At 36.1% G+C, this 11083-nt stretch overlaps 1 non-coding gene across 1 annotated transcript; it reads right to left on the reverse strand.

Moving 5' to 3' along the window:
* Window positions 1-10753: 10753 nt before the first annotated feature.
* LOC124969634 (U6 spliceosomal RNA) lies at window positions 10754-10859 on the reverse strand. The gene has a single exon (XR_007106007.1). It is a non-coding gene; the product is annotated as a U6 spliceosomal RNA (small nuclear RNA).
* Window positions 10860-11083: the final 224 nt, after the last annotated feature.

The following is an 11083-nucleotide window of genomic DNA, read 5'->3' on the forward strand; positions in this document are numbered from 1 at the left end:
TATCTCTAACTCTTTATTGAAATGATCTCTTGCTTCCTGTATTTGCTCTTTTAACTGTTGATTGGTGTGATCATTGCAGGATAAATTTTTGTAAGTCTTTTGAGAATAGAGTGCTTCCTCCAATTGTCCACCCAAACACCTGGGCATTGATCCACTGACTTTAGAGCTTTTTTCATCATCTGTTGAAGACTGCCTCTGGAACATTAATTCCCTTATACTTCTGAACTGAGTAGAAGTTCATAGCTTTGGAGAAGGATTTGAGGGGGAAAGTGGAAGGAGACAGGATGCTCTTGAGATGGATGCCATGAGAGTGCATGGAACTGCCGCACTGATTTGAGTGCAGCTCAAATCAGAGGTGGCCTCAGGACATGTGATATAGGATACTAAAGAGAACTGCTACACATGTGGATGGAGTCAAGAGGGATTTTTCAGTGCAATTTTTTTTCCCCTTTGAACAGAAATCAAAACTTTGAGAGTCTCAAAGACCTCTTTGATTCCATTGTTGTTTGGTAATAGCACCAGGACTAGAGTGCTGGAAAGTGGTAGTTCACAAGTGTTTGGATTGGGTCCTTGACCATGTGCTGCAGGTGATGCTTGCCTGGATTCTCTTTCCTACGGGCAGAAGAGAAAGTAAACCCAGGTTTGAACATCATGACTGAAAATGTCTAGCTCATCAGATCTCATAATGAGAATATCACAGACAACATTTCACTTGGTGAGTTTTTCTCTTAGATGGTGTGTGAAAATCTCAAAACTTATTTATTGGTGTATTTAAGATTTGCATGTTTCACTGTGTGTACATCTCAAAGAGGTATCATAAAACGATATTTACATACATTTAGTATTATATATACTGAATTATTTAGGGATGAGGTATATGATATCTGCAATTTACTTTGAAATGCATTAAAATAAGATAAAATGATGAATAGATGTATGGGCAGATACATAGCTATGTGATAAAGCAAACACAGAAAAATGTTAATAGAATCTATGTATTTGGTATTAAGGTATTTAGTGTCTGATCCAACTTTCTGCATGTTTCAAAGTTCTCATAAAAAATAATGTTGGAGAAAATATATTCTCACACTCAGGATATTCTTGAGTTCCACCAAAGACCTCAATGGAAGATAAATTTATATGTAATCCTTTGGTCTTTTCATGATTCTGAACATTTTTTCTTTATGCAAAGACAATAGATTGATCATTCTCCTGAAGGTACTTGAGAAAGTAAACCATTAGACAAGGGTTTTCCTTGATGTCTGTGTTAGGCTGATCTCAAAGCTATTCATGTCTTAAGCCACATTTGTGACTATGTTACTTTACATGGCAAAGGATATTGGGGATGTGATTAAAATCAGGATCTTGAGGTAGGGCAGATTATCCTGAATTATGTAGGGAATCATAAGGGTCATTGTAAGTCAAAGAGGAAGGCAAGAGAGTCAGAACTAGAGAAGGTTATATGATGACAGAAGCAGAGTTTGGAGTGGTGGTTTTTGGCTTGGAAAACAGGAAAAAGGGGGCCAGGAGTAACGGAAACCTCTAGCATCTGGGAAAGAAAGTGACATTCTCCCCTAGAGCCTGCAGAAGGAGCACAGCCCTGCTGAGACCTTGATTTTAGCTCACTGAAACCTGTGTCAGATTTTTGACCTGCAACTCTGTCATGCAATAAATTTTGGTGTTTAAAGCCACTCTGTGGCAATTTGTTAAAATAGCATTACAAAATCAACTGCAACCTCAGAAGGAATTTATTCCTATCAGCATATGATTCCAAAGCATTATGGAGGAAAAAATGAGGCTGAGTAATGGGCAAACCAGTACATATTTATGTTTAATTTGAGGTACTCTGTGACTTGAATAAATAGGCTAACTCACAATATAAAATTTGGTGATTTATATACATAAGAATAAAGAAAGCAGGAGTCTAAACCAAGCCTCAAGGGAACCCAAGAAAAACTTAATAGTCAGTCTTCCTGGGAAGCATCACATCACATGGAACTGGAAGGTCATTTAACAATCAGGATAGTCATGCAGACTTCCTGGAACTGGTCTGTGCAACATTTATAAGACTTAATGTTTTTAGTTATTTGCTTTAAAGAGAATCAGACTCTTTTTTTTTTTTTTCTCAATGCATTTGACCAAGATAGTATATTCACCCTCCTCTGATGAGCACAGCCATGCCTGAGTGAACACCTTTTGGAGGGAGAAGTGCCAACTGGATTTCTATCTGCTCTCCCCTCCCAGCTAGACACTGTGCAAGGCACATCTCCTCAACATTGTATGCGATCCCTGCATTTCTTCCATGTTTTTTTCTGTATCTATACAGTCTTACTTCTTATAACTTTTGATATTTTAACTTGTTTACTTATAACTGAATCTCTCATGTTCCCCCTATGGCCACTGTTGCACACATTCTTTTAAATTCAGCTTTTACTGCCAACTGCTTGGTTTTTCTCATGAATTCTCAATTTAGTTCTTGGCAATGAGATTCTGATTGGTCAAACTGATCTTGGTTTGGGGAAAACCTTTCATTCCAAGTTATCTTGTAAACTGAGAAGCGTGGTTGCTTTTGGACCAGGATCTCATCCCTAGTTTGATTAAAAAAAGAAAAAAAAATTCTTTAGATAGTGGGATAGGCCACTTAAGTGGTGACCTAGACCTGTCCCTTTATAAGAGATTTGGGAGGGTAGAGCCATAATTGATATAATTAGTTCAAATTTCAACTCTAATGGGTGTTATTTGGGTTATATTTTCCCTCTCCACAAAGAATTGGGGGGAAGCTTAAGCAAAACAGAGGTGGCACACTTGATGATATAATGAAGCAGAACTTATAAATAGAAGTATCCTCCCACCCCACTACCATCACTGAATGTTCACTGAAGCAACTCTTTCCAAGCCAGCACTATTATATAAAGTGACAGGGCTTACCTGAGTGTGCTCCCACCATGCAGATCTTTGTTTCAAGGTCTCAAGCAGATTCAACTTATCCAACCATCATGTGAAACTGGTTTTGCTGAAAGGAGAGTTCAAAAACCTTTTGTCTTTTTAAACACTCCAGCCCCGGTGATGGGAAGAGCATTGACTTGAGCATCAAGGGACTGGATTTGAGCTCAAAGTCAGACATTGACTCACCTTGCGTGGCTTCAGTTCTTTCCTTATGATTTGCAGGGACCTAGAGGTGACATCAGTATTTCTCAACATTTAGTTCAGAATTATTACTGGGGGAGATTACTTGTTTAAAAAAAAATGCAGATTCCAAAATTGCACCCCCAACATTCTAAGTCAAAATCACTGGAGATGAGGGCTGGGTTTTACATTTTAACAGATATTCAGGTATCCCTTTCATTTTTTTTTAAGTAATAATTTTAATTGTACATTTAGGGTGTGGTGTAATCTTCAGGTGCTGATGCATGTTCAGGTTTAGAAATTTTATTTGGTAATCCTTTATTTCCAGATATTTATTTATGGTACTGGGGATGGAACCCAGGGTTGCTCTACCCCTAAACTACACCCCCATCCCTTTTTAAATATTGAGACAGAGTAGCTAAGTTTGTGTTATGGTTTGGATGTGACATGTCCCCCAAAAGCTCACATGTGAGACAATGCAAAAAGGTTCAGAGGAGAAGTGATTGGGTTGTGAGAGTCTAAACTCAATCAGTGAATTAATCCCCTGATGGGATCGAGTGGTAACTAGAGGGAGGTAGGTCATTGGGGGCATGGCTTTGGGGTATAGATTTGTATCTGGGAAGTGGAGATTTCTCTATCTGCTGTCTGATCATCATGTGAGCTGCTTCCCTCTGCCACACTCTTCCACCATGGTGTTCTGCCTTACCTCGCGTTCCAAGAAATGGAGACGACAGTCTATGAATGGAGACGTCTAAAACTGTGAGCCCCTAAATAAACTTTTCCTCCTCTAAAATTGTTCTGGTCAGGTCTTTTAGTTACAGTGGTGAAAAAACTGACTAAAACGGTCGATGAGGCTGACCTTGAACGTCTAGTCCTCCTGTCTCTGCCTCCCTAGTTACTGGGATTATAGTTGTGCACTGCCATTCCCAACTTTGATATTTAATTGATCCCATTTCTGATGGAATTTTTCCTTCTCCTGTGTTTTTCATACATATTGAAAATGGATTCAGAAACATGAAAGCCCAGACTTTTTTCTCCCTATTTAGTTATTAGCCAAACTCTTTATGACAGAATGACTCCCCTCAAACCTCCAGGTAATTTCTGCATTGTTCTGTTCAATAGCTAGTGTAAGTAAAAAGTTCCTGGTTGAAATATTGATCCAATGAGAAGCTGGAGGCTTGCTATTAGAGAGCTGTGAGATGATAAAAAAGAAAGCTCCGTCTGAAATTAAAAACGAGCTTCAAATATAAGCCTAAAGATCTGTAAGACAGTCTTTCTGATTATCCACAGATAGTTGACTTCATGACTATTGCATTTCTAAGACAATTCTCTCTTCTGCAAGCTGGTGCTCATTTTCTACAGTTCCTTTAGTTAATGCTGCCTATTATGCATAATCAGATGGGAATGGTCCTCTCCTTTTGCCTTCTGGAGCTTCACATGGCAAATTGAGGCGTGGTTCTTTCTGATTAACACTGTAGTTTTGTGCCTGAGTGTAGCAAACACGTTGCTTACTCTGTGCCAGGCTTTCTCTGAACTTCAAGTATATAAGCTCATCTGATTCTCACAGCAACACTGTGAGCACTATCCATTCTGCAGGCTCAGCAAAGCTATGCAAAGTGCCCGGGTCACACGACTAGTGAGTGCAAGAGCTGGGACCAGAGAATTATTTTAATTTGCTTGCATCGAGAGGGCACTCATGAGAAGAAACTTCCCATATGAGCTAGTTATAAGTGTAAGGAAATAAATTGTCATTTTACCACATGTTCCGATCCTTACTGTGAATGGTGACTATTGATAAACCAAGTTTTACCTTTACCTTGGCTTCCACCAAAATTCCTGGGTGCCTATGAGAATGATTTTACCCTCTTTGACTTCCTTTTCCTTACCTCTAAGAAGAGACAAAATGACTGGTCCTCTGAAATTCAGAGTTAAAGTTAGGCTAAGATCCAATGAACAATGCTGAAGCTTAAGAGTATTTTTCTGTCAGTTATTATTATGATATTAGCACCAAATAGTGGAAAATGCTCGGAGAAAGGGGTCACAGAACAGGGACTTTACATCTAAGGTGGCTTTGATCTGTGTCCTTGGAAAAGACCTGAAGTCTCCCTTGTCCTTGGTCTCATCATCTCTGAAATATGGAATGAATTAGCATGAATGATTTTCACAAACTCTTTTGTTCTTTAACAGTAAGAGGTATAAATGGAACTAAGAAAATACATGATCTGTAGCTGTTTTAGCAATTTATTGAGCATACAACATATTATATGTCTTAAGAAGGCCTGGGGTAAATAGGACCTGCTCATTTTAGTTTGGTTAAGATTTATAAATTTACTTAAGTGCATGGTTTTCTACACTCTCTTCGAAAGACCAAAGACATCCTGTGGATACACCTTGGGAAGGCTCAATTATAGGATTTTACTATTTTCAAACATAAAATTATATGATTTTCTTCCTCCTTCCTCTTCTTTCTTACTTTTTAAAATTTTTATTGTAGAACATAAACAAATACAGACAGAAAAGGATGATGAATCTCTATTTGCTCATTTTACGATTTCCTCAGTTAATACATATGGCAAATCTCACTTCTATACCTTCTCATTCTTCCCACCACTAGATTATTTTGAGGAAATCCAGTCATCATATGTTTCTATTCATTAATACTTTAGTACACATCGCTAAAATAAAAGCCTTCTTAAAATGTTCCCACGACATCTTCAAACACCTAAAAACTTGTCAAGTTTCCTTAATATTACATTACTAATAAATATGCAATTTTTTTATTGTCTCAGGGTCTTTTCTTTCTTTTTCTTCCTTCCTTCCTTCCTTCCTTCCTTCCTTCCTTCCTTCCTTCCTTCCTTCCTTCCTTCCTTCCTTCCTCTCTCTCTCTTTTTTTCTTTCTTTCTTTTCTCTCTTTTTCTTCCCTGTCTTCCTCCCTTCCTTCCTTTCTTCCTTTCCTTCTTATTAAAAAAAAAAAAGGTTCATACATTGCAATAGGTTGATGAATCTTTTAGTCTTTAAAAAAATCTGTAAGGCCCTATTTCTCCTTTTATTTTTTCTATTCGTGAAGTTAACTTGATTTTTTTTTCCTGTAGAATTTCTTATTTTCTAGATTTTGCCAATTGTCTATGACTTTGATTAATCCATTTCATTTTCTTCTACTTTTTAAAAATCTTTCAAATTTATTTATATTTTACAGACTGCATTTTGATTCATTGTACACAGATGGGGTACATCTTTTCATTTGTATGGTTGTGCACAATGTAGATTCATACCATTCATGTAATCATACACGTACATAGGGTAATGATGTCTGTCTCATTCCACTATTTTTCATACCTCTCCATTTCCCTCTACGTAATCTAAAGTTTCTCCATTCTTCTCTCACCCACCACTTCCCCATTATATATCATTCTCCACTTATCAGGGAAAACATTCAGCCTTTGGATTTTGGGGATTGGCTTATTTCACTTAGCATGATATTCTCCAACTCCATCCATTTATCTGCAAATGCCATAATATTATTTTTCTTTATGGCTGAATAGTATTCCATTGTATGTATATGTGTATATATATATATATATATATATATATATATATATATATATATATATACCAGAATTTCTTTATCCATTCATTTGTTGAAGGGCATGTAGGTTGGTTCCACAATCTAGCTATTGTGACTTGAGCTGCTTTAAACATTGATGTGGTTGTGTTAATGTATTATGCTAATTTTAATTCCTTTGGGTATAAACCAAGGAGTGGGATAACTGGGTCAAAATGTGGGTCCATTCCAAGTTTTCTGAGGATTCTCTACACTGCTTTCCAGAGTGGCTGCACCAATTTGCAACTCCACCACAATGTAAAAGTGTGCCTTTTCCCCTACATCTATGCCAACATCAATTTTTGTTTGTGTTTTTGATAATAGCCATTCTAATTGGAGTAAGATGAAATCTTAGAGTTGCTTTAATTTGCATTTCTCTAATTACTAGAGATGTTGAACACTTTTTCATATATTTATTAATCGCCTATATGTCTTCTGTAAAGTGTCCAATTCCTTGACCCATTTATTGATTGAGTTCTTTGTATTTTTGGTGTAAGGTTTTGTAAGTTCTTTATAAATTTTGGAGATAAGTGCTCTATCTGAAGTGCATGTGGAAAAGATTTTCTCCCACTCTGTAGGCTCTCTTTTCACATTATTGATTATAAAAGCTTTTTGCTGAGAAAAAGCTTTTTATTTTGATTACATCTCATTTATTGATTCTTGCTTTGATTTCTTGTACTTTCAGAGACTTGTTAGGAAGTCTGATCCTAAGTCAACATGATAAAGATTCAGGCCTGTTTTGTCTTCTATTTAGTGCAGGGTCTCTGGTCTAATTCCTAAGTTCTTGATCCATTTTGAGTTGAGTTTTGTGCAGGGTGAGAGATAGGGATTTAATTTCATTTTACTGCATATGGACTTCTAGTTTTCCTAGCACCATTTGTTGAACAAGCTATCTTTTCTTGTATGTTTTTGACTCCTTTGTCTAGTATGAGGTGACTGTATTTATATGGGTTCATCTCTGTGTCTTCTATTCTATACCATTGTCTGCCTGTCTGTCTATTTTTGTGCCAATACTATGCTGTTCTTGTTACTATTGCTCTGTAGTATAGTTTAGGTCTGGTATTGTGATACCTCCTACTTCACTTTTCCTGCTCAGGATTGTTTTGGCTATTTGAGGTCTCTTATTCTTCCAGATGAAATTCATGATTGCTTTCTCTATTTCTATGAGGAATGTCATTGAGATTTTAATTGGAATTGCATTGAATATGTATAGCAACTTTGGTAGAATGATCATTTTGACAATATTAGTTCTGTCTATCCAAGCACATGGGAGATTTTTCCATCTTCCAAGGTTTTATTCAATTTCTTTCTTTAGTATTTTGTAGTTTTCATTGTAAAGGTCTTTTACCTCTTTTGTTAGATTGATTCCCAAGTATTTTATTGTTTTTTGAGGCTATTGTGAATGGAGTGGCTTTCCTAATTTCTCTTTCAGAGGATTCATCACTTATGAATAGAAATGCATTAGATTTATGCATATTGATTTTATATCCTGCTACTTTGCTGAATTCATTTATTAGTTCTAGAAACTTTCTAGTGGAATTTTGTAGATCCTCTAAATATAGAATCATGTTATCAGGTAAATGGTGACAGCTTGAGTTCTTCTTTTCCTATTCATATCCCTTTAATTTCTTTCGTCTGTCTAATTGCTCTGGCTAGTGTTTCAAGGATGATGTTGAATAGAAGTGGTAAAAGAGGGCATTCCTGCCTTGTTCCAGTTTTTAGAGGGAACGTTTCAGTTTTTCTCCATTTAGAATGATGTTGACTATGGGCTTAACACAGATAACCTTTACAATGTTGAGGTATGTTCCTACTCTCCCTATTTTTTCTAGTGTTTTAAGTGTGAGGGGGTGCTGTATTTTATCAAACGCTTTCTCAGCATCTATTGAAATAATCATGATTCTTAACCTTAAGTCTATTGATGTGATGACTTAAATTTATTGATTTCTGGATGTTGAACCAACCTTGCATCCCTGGGATAAACCCCACTTGATCGTGGTGCACTATCTTTGTAGTATGTTTTTATATGCAATTTGCCAGAATTTTGTTAAGGATTTTTGTGTCTATGTTCATCAGGGATATTGGTCTAAAGTTTTCTTTCCTTGATGTATCTTTGTCTGGTTTTGGTATCAGAGTGATATTAGCTTCATAAGGGTTCCCTCCTTTTTTATTTCCTGGAATAATTTGAGGAGTATTGCTATTAGCTCTTCTTTAAAAGTCTTGTGGAATTTGGCTAAGAATTCATCTGGTCTTGGACTTTTCTTGGTTGGTAGACTTTTGATGGCTTCTATTTCAGTGCTTGAAATTGATCTGTTTAAATTATGTACATCTTCCTGATTCAGTTTGGGAGTATCGTATGTCTCTAAAAATATGTCAATGTCTGTGATATTTTGTATTTTGTTGGCGTATAGATTTTCAAAGTAGCTTCTAATTATATTATGTATTTCAGTGGTGTCTGTCATGATCTTTCCTTTCTCATCACGAATTCTAGTAATTTGAGTTTTTCTCTCTCCTCTTTGTTAGTTTGGCTAAGGGTTTATCAATTTTGTTTACTTTTTCAAGGAACCAACTTTTTGTTTTGTAAATTTTTTGGATTGTTTGTCTTATTTCAATTTCATTGACTTCAGCTCTGATTTTAATTATTTCCTAACTTCTACTATTTTTGGTATTGATCTGTTCTTGTTTTTCTAGAGCCTTGAGATGTAATGTTAGGTCATTTAGTTGTTGACTTTTAATTTTTTTAATGTATGAGCTCAATGCAATGAACTTTCCTTTTAGTAGTGCTTTCAGAGTGTCCCAGAGATTTTGATATGTTGTGTTGTTGTTCTTGTTTACCTCTAAGAATTTTTTTATTTCTTCCCTGATGTCTTCTGTTATCATTGTATCATTCAATAGCATATTGTTTAGTCTCCAGGTGTAGGAGTAGTTTTTGTTTTTTATTTTATCATTGATTTCTAATTGCATCCATTATGGTCTGATAGAATACAAGGTAGTATCTCTACTTTTTTGAATTTACTAATGGCTTCTTTGTGGCATAGCATATGGTCTATTTTGGAGAAGGATCCATGAACTGCTGAGAAGAAAGTATATTCGCTCAATGATGGATGAAATACTCTGTATATATCTGTTAAGTCTATATCATTGATTGTATTATTTAGTTCTATAATTTCTTTGTTCAGTTTTTGTTTGGAGGATCTATCCAGTGGTGAGAACGGTGTGTTAAAGTCACCCACTATTATTATGTTTTGGTTTATTTGATTCTTAAAATTGAGAAGGGTTTGTCTAACATAATAGACGCTCCATTGTTTGAGGCATAAATATTCAAAATTGTTATGTCTTGCTGGTTTATGGTTCCCTGGAGCTGTATGAAATGTCCTTCTTTATCCCTTCTGACTAACTTACGTTTAAAGTACACTTTATATAATATGAGGTTGGAGACCCCTGCTTTTTTTACTGGGTCCATGTGCATGGTATGTTTTTCCTCATCCTTTTGCCTTTAGTCTTTGGATGTCTTTTTCTATGAGATGAGTCTCTTGAAGGTAGCATATTGTTGGGTCTTTCTTTTTAATCCAATCTGCCAGTCTATGTCTTTTGATTAATGAGTTTAGACCATTAACACTTAGGGTTATTATCATGATATGATTTGTATTCTTGGTCATTTTGGCTTATTTTTGATTTTTAACTTAATTTGTTTTCTCTTTTGATTGGCTTTTCCTTTAGGATAGTTCCTCCCTTTGCTGACTTCTATTGCTGCTTTTCACTTCCTTCTCATGAAATATTTTGCTGAGAATGTTCTGTAGTGCAGGCTTTCTATTTGTAAATTCTTTTAACTTTTGTTTATCATGGAAAAATTTTATTTCATCATCAAATCTGAAGGTTAGTTTTGCTGGGTATAGGATTCTTGGTTGGTACCCATGTTCTTCCAGAGCTGGACATATATTATTCCAGGCCCTTCTTGCTTTTAGGGTCTGGGGCTGAGAAATATGCGGATACCCATATTGGTTTCCCCTTGTAAGTAATCTGTTGCTTAAAAATATGGAATGCTTAATGAATTTGCATGTCATCCTTGCCAGGGGCCATGCTAATCTTCTCTGTATGGTTCCGATTTTAGTATATGTACTGCCGAAGTGAGCACTCAACTTCTACCTCTTAAAAGCTTGTTCTTGCTTCTAAAGGATATTCCGATTCAGGCTAAATGCATTTCCTATATTTTTATTGTCAAGAATAGGTTCTGGAGCCAGGCGTGGTAGCACATGTCTATAATCCCAGCATGTCTATCATTATCCCAGCAGCTCGGTAGACTGAGGCAGGAAGATCATGCATTCAAAGCAAGCCTCAGCAACTCAGCAAGGCCCTAAG

Source organism: Sciurus carolinensis, chromosome 17 (assembly GCF_902686445.1).
Source record: "Sciurus carolinensis chromosome 17, mSciCar1.2, whole genome shotgun sequence".
Classification (NCBI taxonomy): domain Eukaryota; kingdom Metazoa; phylum Chordata; class Mammalia; order Rodentia; family Sciuridae; genus Sciurus; species Sciurus carolinensis.